Raw genomic sequence first — 17926 nt, forward strand, 5'->3', positions numbered from 1 at the left:
GACTTGTAGGGTATACGAACCACTTCAGTGCTCTACTGCATTTCCTTCCTGTTGCCAGAGAGCCACTCTCAGCCTGCAGGACTTCCCCTAGCCTGATGGAGGCTGACATCCATGAGGTTGAGATACACAGACAGGCATTTGGAGCAGGAGCTGGAGCAGGAGAGGAAACAAGCTTAACGGGAATCCCCTTCAGTCTGAATCATGAATTTGATTGTGCGGGGGGAGAAGGAGTTGTTGGATCATAGCCATCCATGGGAGTAGAAAGCCATGGAAAGGAAGGGTAAAGCCACTGTGAGAAAGACATTGAGCTTTCTTTCACATTTCTTTATTTTGAACTTCTTTTGTTTGTGTGTGTTTGCTTCATTTTGTTGTTAATATTGTTGCTTGTTTGTTTGTTTTCTGGGGCAGAATCACCTATCCCTTTCTACAGATGGCACTTACTTAGACAGAGGAAGGGAATGAGACTAGTCTCCCATTAGAATTTCCTGAGGAAATACCTTAATTATTTGGGGAATAAAGGTGAGGGATGGCTACAAAGAATTAGTGGGAGATTAAATGATTAAATGCCAGACAGAATCCAATGTAGGTAAATACATGATAAATGCATTTATATATGTAAAAGTGATAAACACTGGGAGAAACGATCCTAATTTTGTCGATATAAAAAGGTAGGATCTGAACAGACTCATCACTCACCAGAGAAATCTTTCAGTTGGTATAAACAGAACTTTGAAAATAGCAGCTCAACACTCAAGTCCATTATAGATGTTCCTACACCATGTGTGCCCTGACCTAGCCTGGCACCCAACTCTTCTGACTGCTAATCCATGGACATGTTTTTCATTCAATCTGTCCCACAGAAGTAAAAAAGAAATGGGGGATGAGAGTGTTCAAATATTTAAATCATACTTTTTTTGTGACTTACTGGGAGGTCTCTGAACTGTTTAATAAGCAAAATAATTCAATTCAAATTCTCTTAAAATTGCATTAAATCCCCTCAAAGCAGGAAAAGTAATATATTCTTTTCTTGGTAGTGTAATACAACAAAAGAGTTTGTTGCTAATCTAAAAGTGTTTACACAAACAGGTTCAATAATAATAACAAAAATAACTTCTCAAGAGTCTAAATTTTTATGGTTTTTAATCTCTGAAAGATAGATTTTAATAAATTATTTGAACATTAGAATCTTGCTCAGTAACCCTGCCAGTGTTTGATCAGTCAACACATTTAGTCAGAGAATCATAGAATGGCTCAGGTTGGAAGGGACCTTAAAGATCATCTAGTTCCAACCCCCCCAGCCATACGCAAGCATGCTACCCACTCGATCAGATTGGCCAGGTCTTTGTCCAAACTAATCTTGAACACCTCCAAGGATAGTGTATCCACAACCTCTCTAGGAAACCTATTGCACTGTCTCACTACCCTTACAGTGAAGAATTTCCTCCTAACCTCTAATCTAAATCTCCCCTCTTGGAGTTTAAAACCATTGCCCTTTGTTCTGTCGTTATCAGACTGACCAAAAAGTTGCTCTCCTCCATTTTTATAAGCCCCCTTTAAGTATTGAAAAGCTGCAGTGAGGTCACCCAAGAGCTTTCTCTTCCTTAGACTGAACAACCCCAGCTCTCTCAACTTTTCTTCATAGTGCTCCAGCCCTCTGATCACCTTCATGGACCTCCTCTGGACCCTTTGTAATAGGTTCACATCCTTCTTGTGCCAGGGACTCCAGACGTGGATGGAGTACTCCAAGTGGAGCCTCATGAAGGTAGAGTAGAGGGGGACAATTACCTCCCTCGACCTGCTGATCATGACTCTTTTGATGCAGCCCAGGATGCAGTTGGCTTTCAAGCACACATTGCTGGCTCATGTCAAGCTTTTTGTCCACTAGAGCTTCTAAGTCCTTCTCTGTACAGTTGCTCTCAATGAGCTCTTCTTCCAGTCCTCATGTCTGGGATTGCCCTAATCCAGGTACAGCACCTTGCACTTAGATTTGTTGAACCTCATTAGGTTCACAAGGGTCCACTTATCTAGCCTGTCCAGGTCCCTTTGGATGGCATCCCTTCCTTCTGTTGTATTAACTGCACCACTCATCTTGGTCATCTGCAAACTTGCTGAGGGCGCACTCAGTCCCACTGTCTGTGTTGTTGATAAAGATATTAAACAATACCAGTCCCAGGACAGACTCCTGAGAGTCACCAGCCTCCACCTGTACTTAGAGCCATTAACCACCACTCTCTGGGTGCAGCCTTCAGACTAATTCCTTATCCACCAAAAGGTCTACCCATCAAGTCCATACTCTCCAATCTGGAGACTAAGATGTCGTGTGGGACCATGTCAAAGGCCTTATAGTCCAGGTAAATGACATCAGTCAATCTTCCCTCATCAGCTGATGTTGGCTCCATCATAGGCCACCAGATTGGTCAGGCACAATTTGCCTTTGGTGAAGCCATACTGGCTGTCTTGAATCACCTATTTGTCTTGCATGTGCCTTATCACTGCCTCTAGAAGTTAAAGATCATCTTTTCCATGATCTTCCCAGGCACAGAGGTGATGCTCACCAGTCTGTAGTTCCCTGGGTCCTCCTTTCTACCCGTTTTAAAAATGGGAGTGACGTTTGTCTTTTTCCAGTTATCAGGGACTTCACCTGACACCAGGTCTTTTCAAATATGATGAAGAGTGGTTTGGCAACTATATTCTCTGGTTCCTTCAGGACCCTGGAATGCATGACATCAGACTCCCATAGACTTATATTTGTTCTCACCTTTTCAAACTTCTTCATCATTCTGTTAGCTGATAATAGTTTATATGTTTGTCTACTGTACAGATTTGTTTGAGTAAAGCCTTGCGACATTTTGAAGTAAATTATATTTTCAGTTATCAATGAATAACGTTTTTATTTGCTGTGCCGACAAAATCCTCAAAACTTTCTTCAAAAGCCCAGCACTGTCAGAAACATTAAAAAAGGGAATCTTTCATACTATTGTTCTCTATACCTTACCATAAATGTTACAGATCATTTACAAACACAAAATTCACTTAACCCAACTAGGCCTTAATTGTATCTGTGATCTCAGTCCCAAGGAGCTTTCAAATTAAGTTTAGAAGAGACACAGTAAGCAAAAGAAATGAAGAGACAAGTGACAATAATATAATGTCTTATACTGTTTTATTATTATTCATATGGGACAGTAATAAGAGGAAAGAATTCAAAAGAGAGAGAGAGAGAGATTGTGTCATTACTGCAACTAGCAATAATCACTCTTTGGTGGAAGTATTTAAGACATGGTATATGTCTCAACTTGGTAGGTTTACCAATCCTTCTAGCCAACCTATAATTGTTTATATACAGATATTTAATGTGAAAAAACCTGAGTATAAGAACAAGAATAAAATATTAATTAACTTCCTAATGGCAATAGAGGAAGCCAGTGAAAGAGATTCTCCAGCCCTTGAATACCTGCTTACTCAGTCTTTCACTGAGGCAAGAAAATCTTATTTCTGGCGTCTTCTATAAAGGAGACAAAGTAGGAAAATGTCTTTGTTCAGTTGTAAGTTTAAAACATTTGTGTTTTTAACAATAGTATTTCCTCTTTACTTAGTCTTCTTTTTTTAGTATATGCAACAGAATCATACAAAAATATTCCCAAATGTAAAGAATTATCGGTCTCAATATATATATTTTTTAAAGTTATCTTTGATGTCTGTGTCTAGAACTCCAGTGCTGCTGCAACCACGGCTTGAAGTATTTTCCCCAAGATTTGTGCCTTTTCAAACATTCCCTTAATATTAAAACAAATGAAAATCAGGAGGCATCTAATTGTCCTGGTTTTGATTTTGTTAATAAAATGAGAAAGGTTAAAAAGGAGGAGTTAAAATTCCTTACAGCTAAAGCCATAGCAACACCAACGCTTCAAAGATGGCTTGAAAATGAAAAGCTCCAGAATCAAAAAAAAAAAAAAAAGTTACAATAGAGCATAATATTTAAAATGTTTTTCAGGTCCTCAGTTTGCACTGAACCTTATGAGAATTTGTGGTGACTTGGTTCCTCACAGGATCAGGGCCAGGCTGAATAAAAGCATATGAGGTTTCTGCCCCAAGACCAGCATCTGTGTATGTGCTTATGTTGCAACATACACTTTTTAAAGGAATAATGCTTCGACAACAGAACTTGTACCCATTCTTAATGCAGCTACTCAGCCAAACAGATGGGTTCAAATTTATTGAGAACCATCTGAATATTTATTTCCTTTAAATCATATTTATTGTTTATTTTGTAAGGACAAGAATTAGGGGTTTCCCCTCTCTCAGTAATACCTCAGCTCCCATCTCTCCCCATTTCTACTCCCTAGATGATCATTTCACTAGTAGGAATGCATGAGTGCCTCTGATATTGCTTGGGGAAGTATCTGATTCGATTCACCAAAGCAAGTTTTCTTGTAAGGGAAACATATTGTCACATTTACAAACATATTGTGCACATTTACAAAGAGCTTGTCCATTAAAAACAGACAATATTAATTTATTCTTTACAGGAATTAGAAGGAAAATAAGAATACTGCCTATGTTTTCCCTGTTCAAGTTGTCAGACCTTTTCCAACACTTGCGATACTAGCAATTAAATTCTGTACACCAGAACCAAAGTTAAACCTATAAACAATAAACCTGCTTTGTATTTCATTACGTTAGGACAATCCTTTTCTCTTTGATGCACAATTGGACAGAAAAATGGCAGTTTTGCAAGACACTAATATCTGAAATATGAGAAATGTTTGTGTGAGCAAAATCTGAAGGAGTTGGCTCAGTATGGGTGATATTCTAATTTTGTATTATTTTAGTTACATTATTTGGTCAGATCTCTTAATTCAGTGAAATAACTGAAGATTATTCAGATAAGAACAGCCAGGACTCCTGCTATACAGAACCAACTATATATTTAAACAAGTGTTTCAGACACCCATGTCTCCAGGTACATTGTATTGTTTTAAGGTAGCAGATACATTATTTGTAGCAGGGAACTTTTTTTTTTTTTTTTTTTCCCCAGTCAGCTAAGAAGAGCCTTACACTGCTTTGTATTTTGAAAATCAGGAATTAATCATTTACAGAAAGACAAGTTCTGTTCTGGTGCTGTACTCATTGACTATGTTTGAGTCTTTTCTATAAGGAGTGAAACCTCCTTGAGGACATAGGGAGTCATTTATTACAAAGAAGTGGTTAAGTGGCTGATACAGTTTTGAGGCAGACCACGGTTTAGGTATTGTGCTCTTTTTAATCCCACAGCATGCTGCCTTGTAACTAAAATGGTAATTTCTTACAGACTAAGAGTCAACAAGTGCTTTGAAGCCCCTGTAGATGAATGTTGTATACAGCATTATTTTAATTTCTTGACACTTAACTGTTCAAATAGCTTTATTTTTAAAAGGCACAAAGTTAGTAGAAAAGCTTTTTTGCTTCTGCTCATATCTTGCTCTATTTACATTGGTTTGTAGTAGGGTCCGAACATCCCTGTCCAGCATCACAGTCAAGTTTTTGGTAAGATCTCTGAAAAACATGTTAGCAACCAGAATCATTTTTACTTTTTTTTTTTTCTTTTTTTTTTTTTTTTTTCCCCCATCTCTTAATCAAGGTAGAGATTTAGAAAAAACACTGACTACAGAAGGACTACTTATTGCTCCCTATTAGGAGAAGAGCCTGACTCAGAGCTCACAGAAGGAAAGGTAATGGTAACTAGATAAATGACTGAACTGAATATGAGAGGAAGATGTCAGCAAGTATCTAGTCATTGCCTGCAATGGAAGAAATACTGCAGCATTATTTTTTTGATATATTATAACACCAAATTTTTAAATCTATATCAAGAATTCTAGAGTATAAATATAAGTGTCTGCCAAATTCTACAAGGATAGCTAGAAAAAATATAGGAACAAGCTAGGTCTGCATGATATCATATATTCTCATCACAGATATGTCAATAGAATTTACATGAGAAGATGATCTTTCTAGTTTTTAAGGATTTTGTTGCTGTTTGGTTGGTTTAGTTTTATTTAAATGTGGGATTTATATACATTGTTTTTCAAGTGACCCAGACAGACAGCATTGGAACCCAAAGTCCCCTATGCTAGAGTCAACAGGAATTTCTTCATGGTGGGCTAGCTTTCATTTTCATTGTCACTTGAGAGGAGATATTTTTTGGCAGAACAACAGCCCATTGTACAGTGGCAGGTAGAAAGACAAATGTCAAAACTGTTCACAGGAGTGCCAGTAAGTGCCAATGTTGACTTTCTTCTCCTGTGAAAGCTTCAGCTAAATATCTAAGGCCCTAAAGAATACATGGAATTGCTGAAGTAATTAAAGAAATTGTTATATAATGCAAATTGCTCCTTCTGTCTTCTCTTAACTATATATGCACTGGGAACATAAAAAGAGACATGAAAGATTTTGCACTTTTCAGCTTACTGTGGACACGAGCCAAAGACCTTACTGGTGAAAGACTCCCCATTATTCCGGCAGTCCCTAGAGTTATCTAACCACACGATGACCAGTTTAAAACTAGTGATTTACCTGAGAGGACATCAGTCAAATACATCATAAACATAGCACATTGGCAGCTGCCTGTTGCAAAGAGGTTATTAAGTGTTTGAGATAGTCCTGAGGCAGCATATGGCTTAGTTTTTGTGTTCTGTTTAGTCCCATGGCATGCTCCCTTGGAGGACATGCACTTGCATTTACAGGAAACAGATTTAAAATACTTGCTGAATGTTACCAAGTCTACATGTATTTCCTGAATGGTAGCTGAAAGCTGACACATTTGAAAACTGGTATATAAAATGCACCTTGATACTGCTAACAATTTTCTAATCACTTCACATTGGTTAATCATTTTCAGGAAAATCTCACATGGGTAAACTAATTGTTAAGTCTAGCTCATTCAATTAAAGAAAATAATTGAGGCTCTTTCCTAAAGTCAGGTAGGTCAGGCTAAACACTTTGTTAATAAAAGTACAGTACTCTTCCTACCTATCAATGACTGTCAAACAGTGTTAGAGTCAGCTTATTTATTATAGGTTTTTTTTTTTTTTTTTTTTTTTTTGCTGTTCATTAGTTTGATCCATGCATTTTATATATATATATTTTTTTGCCTGGACAGATAGTTCTTCTCCATCTTTTCTTATTGGCACAATACCTCAGGACACCATGAAATAACACCTGACATCTGTTGCTGCAGAAACCTAAATTTGCTAGCAGAACTGAGCTCCCTACTTGAAAACTAATTTGTTTTTATTTCCTTGCTCTACCCTTGACTTCAAGAACAGTGTGCTCTGTTTATCTGAGAGGAGATAAAGACAAGACTGTCATCCCCACCCAAGACCTATATGTGCACACAGCTCATCGTGGTATGTACACAGGTGGAGTAAATTCCTCCACCCTAGGCATACATATCTCATACTTAATCCACTCTCCTGCCTGGGCAAAGACATGCTTCCACCTTCCTCTCTCTCCTCTCGTAACTGTCTGAAACAGGACTATGTGAAGAGATGTGAAGCAGATGGCTTGTACATGTAAAAGCTGTAATCCCTGATGGCTGACCCCATCCAGCCATCCTTTCCTCCAGGCAAAGAAACAGAGGAGGGGTTGAAGGAAGGCACTGGAGAAGACTATGTAAGATGGATAGGTTCATCTATTTGTCCCTACTGTTCACAAATGATTTCAGATCCTGAGCCTGGCTGCTCTCTAACCTCATACCATAAGATTTAAACATGTCTCTCCATCCTACTCACATAAGAAAGAAATTCAGGTACAGAACCTGGAAAGGACCTGTGGAATGTTGTCATGGGGCAAGACCTACCAGTATACTGCTGGGAACACCAAACCTCAGAGAAAGAAGCTTGTAGACAAGTAAGAGCTTGAAGTCTGCAGCATGCCAAAAGCCTTTGGTGGGAAGCTGAGCTTATTGACTTGAGCTGTTTCAGTAGATGAAACTCATTTCTCCCTTCCTTCCCCAGAAATAATTTGACATGTTGCTTGACTGTAAGAGGCCAATGACACTTTGCTACCTCAAAGGGTGTTAGTTGGGTATGCTTATCTTTGTAAATGAGGTGGGGCACTATTTTAAATGAATAGAAAATTTCTAAAAAAAAAAAAATTTGGAAACCAAAACTACATGAAAAAGATGACTGAAAGAAATACATATATATATGCCTAGAAATATTTTGAAATGTCAAGAACTTTGCTTTGACATTTTCAATTAAAACTTCTGGGCTTTTGTGTCAGGCAGTATTTTTATTAAAAAAAATAAAAAAAAATAAAGGAAAGGAAGAGAAATACATGATTTAAATAATTTTGGAATATATAACAAAACACAATATTTAATTACGGGCTGAAAGATATGCTTTGAATTAATAAAGCTAAAAGCTAACAATGATAGAACTGTTTCTCTCCTCTCTGCAAAATGAGAACTGCTTTCACTCTAACTGATTTTCTTTCCTTATACTTTGTCAGGTTTGTGAGCCACCAGACTGAAATGTCATATTTTTTGCTCACCTTTTTTTATAAAGCAAACAAAGCAAACAGGATATAACTACCAAATATCATTTGAGTTCTAAATCGCTTTGTTCATTCCAATTTCAGGTGACACTATTAAACAGGAATTGCTATTGATCTCTATGGAGACAGATTCCTTTCCTAACTTCTTATATACTAAAATATTTGGCATTAACTGTATCAAATATTAATAATAATAACCAGACAGTACATTCAGATGCTCAGTATTGAGCTCAAGGCAAATTCAGATCTTTTATAAAAAATATTAATCTAAAAAATGAAAAAGTATGAAAGAAGGTGTTGCAAAAAGAGCAGACCTTTGAATATAGATTTGACTGTTATATCACTACTAAGTCAGAGTCCTCTCCACACAGTTTTAGAGCCCACAATAAGTCTATTGTGTAATGCAAAGACTCAGCTGTAGAAAGAAATGCCCAGCTGCATAGTCATAAATGATTAAAGACTGAAGTTTTGCTCTGTGAGAGAGATTTATTTGTTTATGAATATAGTTCATAGTTCTTAATCCCAACAGTGCCCTGTAGATAACAAATGAGAGGGCCATGTAAAAAAAATTGAAGCCCACATTTGCAATAGAAAAAAAATATCAGCATTTGTATAGAAGTTGAATATGCAGCAGGGAGGTGATTGCTGGAACAGAGTGAGAGCAACTACAATGCAGGGTGAACAGACCCTACTTTGGTATATTTGATGTTAGAAGATTACATCTAAAAAGCCAGAGAGATACTTTAATCAAGTGACAGTGTGTATAAAACTCAGACTGGGGAATTTTGCCTGATATTTGGATCACACATTGACTTGTGCATATAGCTGGAGAGGTGTGATATATTTGCACTTGTTCATTCAAACTTAGTGTTCATTAATCCCTTTGATATTACTGCAACCTGCAATGGAGAAGGCACTTTCAATCCCACAACCACACATGTTCATAACCATATTACTCGTGCTCTTTTTGACTGTTGCCCTTGTGTAGTTTGAGAAAGAGAATACAATTATTTTTTTCTTCTTCATAGAAAAAGGGTTTTTTTCTTTTTCTTTTTCATTTTCTTTTTCTTTTTTTTTTTTTTCCTTGAAATATGATCCACCTAGTCAAATAACAGTAGTTACACTACGTTACAGGCCATCAAAGTACCTACATCTTGGTACTACGTTTATCTAGACCTGTGATAGATTCTCTCTCATGTTGTAATTCCTGTGAGTTTTTTGACACCTAAGTCAAGATGTAGGTATAATTCACACAAAAATTTAAAATTACAATCTATGAAGCTTCTATTCAAGTGCAATCTAATTGATAGTTTTCTCTTGTTTCATTTGTGTTTGTTACCCAACAATTATTCCTCCTCAATTCTCAGTTCTGTTTGCTAGGAGTTATGTGTTATCTTGCTCACTCTTCTCTTGATGGAAGGAATCACCTTCAGCAGAATGAAGTTCCCTTCATCAATGAGCTTATTGTTTGATGGTTGTGACTTTTCTCAGAAGCAGAAAACAGAGTTTTTAAAGTTGTTTCCCTCTGGAGTATTCACACTTCCTGAGTGCAGTAACCACTGGGGTCTTACATGAAAAATATTTTTTTCTTTTTTTTTCTTTTTTTTTTTTCCTTTTTTTTTTTTTTTTCCTTGATTCATTTTAAAAAGAATCTTTTAAAAAGAATGAGTCTTGTACAGTGTTTTTTTTTGTTGTTGTTGTTTGTTTGTTTTTTTCCTCTCCACAATGCTTGTATGTTGTTGTGGGATCTGGTTTGAAGATTTTCTATTATTACCAGATGTCTTAAAAAAAAAAAAGACACTTTACCTGAAACACAGTGCAAAATATTGCCCAATGTCCTTTGGTCTGGGTAACACCAGAGGTCAAACAAGCCAACCCATGTTGCCATTGGTCTTCAAAAGTAAAAGTCTAATGATATGGAGCAAACCCATAAAATAAAAGGAGTATTTTAGCTTTCTTGTTATATTAATATAAACAATAAAAACATTTTAAGAATTAACATATAGTGTAGTCTTGGCAGAGTTGAACAGATCGAGATTTTGCACTTTTTAAAAATGAAATAAAACAAAAAATCTCTTTATCTGCAGGATGAATGAATCCCTTCAATACATTGTAAATGTTACCCTGGCTGTGATCCAAGGGTTGTGATGTGGAAGGACTAAGTTGCTTAATTTCTCCATTTGAAGCCTTTGTTAAAAAATGTTTTAATCTTTTCTTGACTCCACTATAGTTTAAAGCCTGGTTTAACATTCCAGCCAGGCCACAACAAAGAGCATCATTGTTTGACATGCTTTTCCTACAGAGCCTGTCAGATGTGCTGCATTATCTAAACAATGTTGGCAGCAAGTACACAAGTAGCAAGTGTGAATCAAATCAAAGATGTCCACAAATCCAGACTCCAAGCCTGAATGTTCCCATACTCTGAGTACAGCAAGAGTGTCTGGTTATCAATAGGCATAATCAATGACAATTCTATCCTTTAGGATTTGAATACAAAACTTGATGTGTTTTTACTGGTGGGGAATAACCCATGCTACTATTTGATTTTGTGTTTCCATCACATAGGAACCATCAAATTAGGAAATATTCAACTTCATGCTTTATCTCAAATGTGCAAAATAGGGTTGGTCCCAGTTGAGTGATGTCTGATCCTTGCTGGCAGACAAGACTGTAGATCTCAGTGGACAGGATAAGCAGGGAAGCTATGGGCTTAGCTGCTGATCCTCTTGCACTTGGCCTCAGCCTCACCTTCCAACTTACTCCACTATGCTTGGCACCATCCTAGAGGCACCATCCTAACCATCTCAGTGAAATCTGCCCTCTCAGCTATTCATGTGAGCTTTCTCTCACCTATTTCCATCTAAATGAATTAAGCTAGTAAAGATCTATTTAAACTTTGAAACTTGTCTGACTCACAATGAATAAAACGAGTTTAGGACTGATTGTATAAATAGTTCAGCCTCAAGGTCTGAGGAATACGGCACAGAGAAGCAACCTATGCTAGCTCTTTGATGCTATGAATACAAGAAGTTTCTGAGTAAAGAAAGGTATCTGTGAAAGAACTTCGCTAACTTATTTTTCTTCTGTGCTATCTCTACTTCCAATCTGTGATACCTTCAAAGGAGATTTTATTTTTCAAAAATATATTTTTGAAAGCATACTTTAATACAAGATACAGTACCCTTAAAATACATTGTAAGTAGCTTTGTTTCAGGGAAAGCTTCACTTAACAACAAAATCAAGTAGTAAGAACTAGATGAAATATATTCTATATAGATGAAATATATTCTTTACAATCAACTAATAGTAAATATGAATTGAGATTCCATATGTTTGTCATGCAATAACAGTTAGTTGGAGGTTCTGTGATAGTTTTGGAACTTTTACTGTGGGAGTTACTACCATACATGTATAACACACAGAATAAGGGGCCTGAATGTGGCAGATGCTAACTGAAGATCACATTCTTTGAAATAAGGTAAAATTAGGCTCTGTTCTGTGGATTTAGAAGGGATACAAATTGTGCTTCAACACCCTCTGTGAAAGAAGGGAGACTTCTCTTTACTACCTCATTACGCCATGTTGTCAAATATTTTACTTTCCACACTCACAAAAAGAAACCCTAACCAATTGAAGGGAGGGTGTCAAGAGGAGGGGTCCAGACTCTCTTCAACAGAGACTAGCAACATGATAAGAGGCAGTTGGCACAAACTGAAACACAGGAAGTTCTGTCTGAATATGAGAAAACATTTGTGGAGTCTCCTTCTCTGGAGATATTGAAAACCTGCCTAGATGTGATCCTGTGCAATGTGCACTAGGTGACCCTGCTTGGTAGGGGGCCTGGACCAGATAATCTTCAGAGGTCCTTCCCTTCCATCTTATAATTCTTCAAGAAGTCAGCTCTCACTTCTGCAGCATTATATTTAATTTTCTTCCAAACAAATAAATACATTTTATACGGAAACTTTAGGTACACAACAATAAACCAAAGAGGATTCTATAGTATGGTAGGTTTTTAGTGGAGATTACAAGCATGGCAAGTTTGGTTGACCTTCAATGTCATGTTTGCAATATTATACAAAGTTAAGAAATAAAACATAGAATATTTGCTTTTCAAACTATTTCAGGGAAAGATAAATCTAGATATCTATTTTTTGTCATGTATTTTAAAAAGAGATAACAAAAATAATGTCACTTCATTTCAGTTTAATAAAATTAAAAAAAAAACATATTTCCTGACTAGTGCATGAAATTTAATTTTGTGCCTACCAAAAAAAAATAATAAAATAATAGACATGTGAAGGACAAATGTTGTCTTTTTTGAAGAGTTTAAGGGCTAAACTTAAAAAAAAAAAAAAAAAAAGGAAAAAGAAAAAAAGCTTGTTCAGACAGCTGGAAGGAAGAAAATATTCCTACTGGCAGTAAAAATAAGTTGGTTCTTTGGTTCTTGTAAAAGGGATTTTCTAACTTTAATTTTTGTTCTCTTTAATTTTTAATTATATTTTATTGTAACAATGAAATGCAACATTACAAAAAAACAATAAAAGATCATCATGAAAATAGAGAAAGACACAAGAGAATCACCAGTATGATATAATAAAAAAATGATGACAGTAAGCCAGCAAACATATATGTATCTTTTCATCTACTTTGTGACCAGGGCAACAAGTTCTGTCATTGTAAAATTTTTTTGGTTTCAAAATAAAAAAAATAGATTATAAAAGCAAATTAATTTATGGATAAAACTCTTAATTTATTTTAATACTGTAATTATTAGTTCCAAACTTCTAAAAGACTTTAATTCTTGTTTTCAGGATCTCTACATTTCAAATAACTTCTAAGTGCCAAATTTTATAAGAAAGAGATATTTTGCTAAGAGAATGATGTCATCATGAATAAAGCAGGGCAAAAGGAAACACATATGAAAAACAAATGATATAAACAATAATAAAGAGGTTTAAGTAAATATTTTGTAAGCGTTGCCAACCTGATTCATTTTCTTCTGCCTGAGGGAAAACCATAGCTGATCACCAAATATAGATACAAAAAATATTTTATATCCAAATTCTTATGCGAATTTCGTGTCAATTTACAAAGAGAACAAAGATTAAGATTTGCACCTTTGATTTCTCCTAACTTGGAAACTTTAAACAAGTTTCACTTGAGAAAAATTCTAAATTTAGAAATAACCTTTACCTATCATGAGCCACAAAAGGGACCAAACTTCTGGATGTGCAGTCCAATGCAGAGCTATTGTCTACAGCAACCCATTTCCCTCCACCATGGCAAACCATGTGAGAGAGCATATCATACAAGGACTACAAATGTTAATCTCACTTCTGTGCTAGTTCATTCTCAGGGTAAGGAAATTTTCATTTCAGGTTTCCTTTGTTCACTGGAAAAAGATTTAAGCAGAAGTAGGTATAGCATGATCAGATAATGAACTATGCACACAGTCTGCTGTGCCATTTACAAACATCAGAAAGTCATCTGTCCCCTTCCTCCCCTGCCAACTCTGGAAGAAAGGCAATCTGATCTACACTAATTCTTCTTCTTTCATATCAGTACTCCTGTATCAAGCATGCATATAGTTAACGCTCCATTTCTCTCCCTGTCAACCTGGGCAGAAGCCCTGTGAAACCAGCTCTCCGTCCTAGGTAAAAGTCAGCAGTGTAACTGGTAACTATGTCCCTGGAATATTCATGTTGAGACAGCATAGCCCAACATCTCCTACTAACCATCTGGGGCTTCTAAGTATGATGTCCAATCAATATTCCAGCTCAAAATTATATTAGTTAATTGTGACCAAAAGTTATTGCATTTTTACATGACTATAAAATACAGATAATACATTCACCTTCTTAGATGGCATCTCTAACAATTGTCATTGAGCAATAATCCTTTATCAAAAAAACCTGGTTGGAGTTTAATGAAACCTGTGTAAAATTTTAAACTGTAATTATTTTAATCTTGCTTCCCTGGCAGATTAATGAGGAGCATTTAACATCCTTTCTCACTGATCTCTTTTAATTTATTCCTGCAATATTTATTCTCATTCTGTTTTAAGACTGGCCAGAAATGATATTGGATTAATGCAGCAGATATGGAAGAAATCAGGTAACTGCCTTAATTCTTTTGATGTTCTGTTAAATTGCCTAATAACTGGCAGTGACCAGATGAGGCTTTGTTTTTAAAGTGCTTGTAAACTGACAATCTCCATTTGTCTTACACAATTGAGTTACAATTGAGTCTTTTTTTTTTTTTTTTTTTTTTGTCAGAATCCACTTATATAGCATAGCCTCACTGGTAAAAGCTGGCACAGGCTTCCACAGTCTCAGAAGACTTTTTAGACCAGGTTCCTCATCTCTGTTAGGAAAAATACTCCCTTTATCACATGAATTCTTTTTTTTTTTTTTTTTCCTCTGCAAATTGAAGGAGGTTAATATTTCTGGAATAGGTCATAAGAAGCCATAAGCAAGGCTGCATTTTTAAATGTAAAAAACAGGGCAAAAAATATCACTAAAGAAACTCCTGTGTAATAATGTTTTGGAAAAAATAGCCTTAATCATGAGAAAGATAAATAACTCCCAGTAATATTCATCTTCTGTGACTGTAGTGGGCATTAACATTTTTCAGGCTGTCTTAGTGCAGAAGAGCCAAGACTCAATGTCACAGAGAGGAGGGATTTTTGGAGTCCCCCTCTGTAGAGAAACACCACAAAAGTGGGACACCATTCAAAAGGGTGGGCCAAAGGAAAAATTCACAGACCCACGTGTATTTTGAGTTGTTTTATATTGGCAGCATGTGCCAAAAGTGAAGAATTCAGCCACAAGACAGAAATATATTGGAGTTCACTTGGCTCACTTCATGCACATGTAAAAGTCTGGCATAGAACCGGCAGAGCGCCCAAGTTAATCTTCCAGATCACTAAGGTTACATTAGCTGCATATGTATACATGTATATACATCTATTTGTGCCCACAGTTGTCGGTATCTGTTTATTAGACTGTACCCTTAACTTTTGAACCTGTCTACCAAACTCAGTGAAAAAGGGTTGTCAGAAATAAAATGCTAAGATTTTAGTAAAAAGGCATTGCTTCCCAGAAGGAAGAGACCTCCTTAGCACACCCCATTCAACAGGCTTCAGTTGAACTCACACCATGGGAGGAAAATTGTCTAAATACCTGAAATGAAAAACAAAAAACAAAAACAACCACCACCACCAAAAACATTTTAAATGGGGCTTGTGCTTTACTAGACACCGGAGAATCCAACTGCGAGACACAAACCCATAGGAAACTGGGCTTCATCTGTTCCTCTCACTGCCCAGCAAACCCCTTGTTTGTAGTAAAAACAAGGATGACTTTCAATGCAGTTTCACTTTCCACCAATATTTTTTTATACCACACTGCAAGCATGAATGGCATTTTGCCTTTCCTCAAACATTTCTGTCTTGAAGAACTTGGCCTACAGGCCAAAATTTTGTCCCCAGATTTACTTGCTCCAGGAATGGTTCACTGTTAAATTGATAATGGAAGTGAGCCTTTCCATTGAAGTCAGTCAGAACACGTAACTCTCCCTGCCATGGCATGATGGAAATTTTTAATGAAGATGGATGGGAGAAGTCTCATGCTCTGATCTCCAAGCCTTCTACAGGAGGCTTTGAAACAGTTAAGTATGAATGGTGAATATTGTTAAATCAAGCAACCTGATTTAGTTGATCTTTGGATTTCTTGTTAAGTGAAGAAAATTGTTAAATATGTATTTGCAAAATGTTAGATGTATTGCCACCTCTTTCACAGGTAGTAAAAAAAAATATTCTTCAGAGGAACAAATCCTTTCCTACATTTATGGACATTTCCATCAAAGGAGTTCATATTCTGAGTCACAGCACAGCCCCACACATTGACTTTAAATGTTGCCCTGTGCAGGGGTCAGTGCTGCTAGATGCTCAATGACCCTGAGTGATGCTGAAAGCTGAAGACATGTCATCTTGCCTGATGTTCAGCACCCTCCTTATCACAGGTATTCTCTACACTTTTTATCAAAAATAAACAGAATTATTGATGAGACATTATGTATTTTCCTGCCTAAGCAATAGAAAGGTAAGGTCTGCAATAGAACTGAAACTATCACAACTAATATAACAGCAGTTGTGGGTTCTTATATAAAAAAGGACTATTGTAGGGAAAAGGGATATGTAGTATTACTAAGTATTCTGGACATAGCTTTTAAGCACTGGGAGGCTTTGCATGAAGTTGAATATTTAAATATTTTCTAAATACATTGCTAGTAGGTTCCAATTAAGGCTTGTGAGAAGTATAGTGTAGACATCAGAATATTCCTAATGTATCTTAAACTTACCAAAATGAGTTTCTATCAGCATTTACTCATTAGCTTAACTAGTGTAAAAGGCAAATGCCAATATGTACTTAGTGATATGGCATATAATAATATGACTAGGCTAGGGAAAAAAATGTGTAATCTGACTCCATGCTAGGTAAAAAGAAGTACAAAATCCTAATGAAGATAAAATTTTCACATGTAAATAAACTGAGAGCATTGGTTAGGAGTTTAAAGATTACCTTGATTTAGCAGAATTTAGTTGAATTACACTTTACATCTTCACTTTATGTTAATGATTATAATCTTCACCAAAATAAGAATGTACCTTTTATGCCTGATGGAGATGATAACAGGGTTGCTTAAGTAGCACCGTTGTATGGTTGTATATATAAGACTAACATTTTCAGATATATTATCAGCTTAATATCCTAAACCTGTTTTCAACTCTCATTCAGGTGTTCAGAAAACTCTTAATATATTAGGCACCTGTATTAATAGACCTAGATACTGATCTTTTTGCTGTAGCAAGATGCATGCAATTTCACTGAGGGAAGGTTATGTTGTCTTTGATGTGAAGATGGCATATATGTATGCCATACATAGCTGCCTGTAAGAAAATGGTGAAGAAAAAAGTCTTAATTTCAGGAATTTCCTGTTCTGAGGCAAGCACTGCAGAAGTCTCTGAGTTCCACTGGTTCTTTGCTGTTCAACACATTTCTCAAAAAGGGGAGAGGTGAATCTCATTTTACTTCTTTTGCACTAACATTCTTAACTTCTTTTGCAGCTAACATTACAAAAAAGCAGCTTTCTAAAGTTCACGTCCTATCCTCCTTTAACCATTAACTTCAATGGGTTGTTTAGGCTCATGTTAAAACAGATAAGCAAGTTGATTTCTCCATAAACTACTTCTTCCCAACTGTATGGGCTCTCTGGGGTTCCTCATTTTTATTCAGCTTCTGCAGAGGAATACTGAGCAACAAATTTTGCCTAAACCTTTAAAAGATCAAGGTTAAGTTAGATGAATTGCAACCCCAGAACCTGA

The sequence above is a fragment of the Aythya marila genome (genome assembly GCF_965140915.1).
Source record: "Aythya marila genome assembly, chromosome: 2".
Lineage (NCBI taxonomy): Eukaryota > Metazoa > Chordata > Aves > Anseriformes > Anatidae > Aythya > Aythya marila.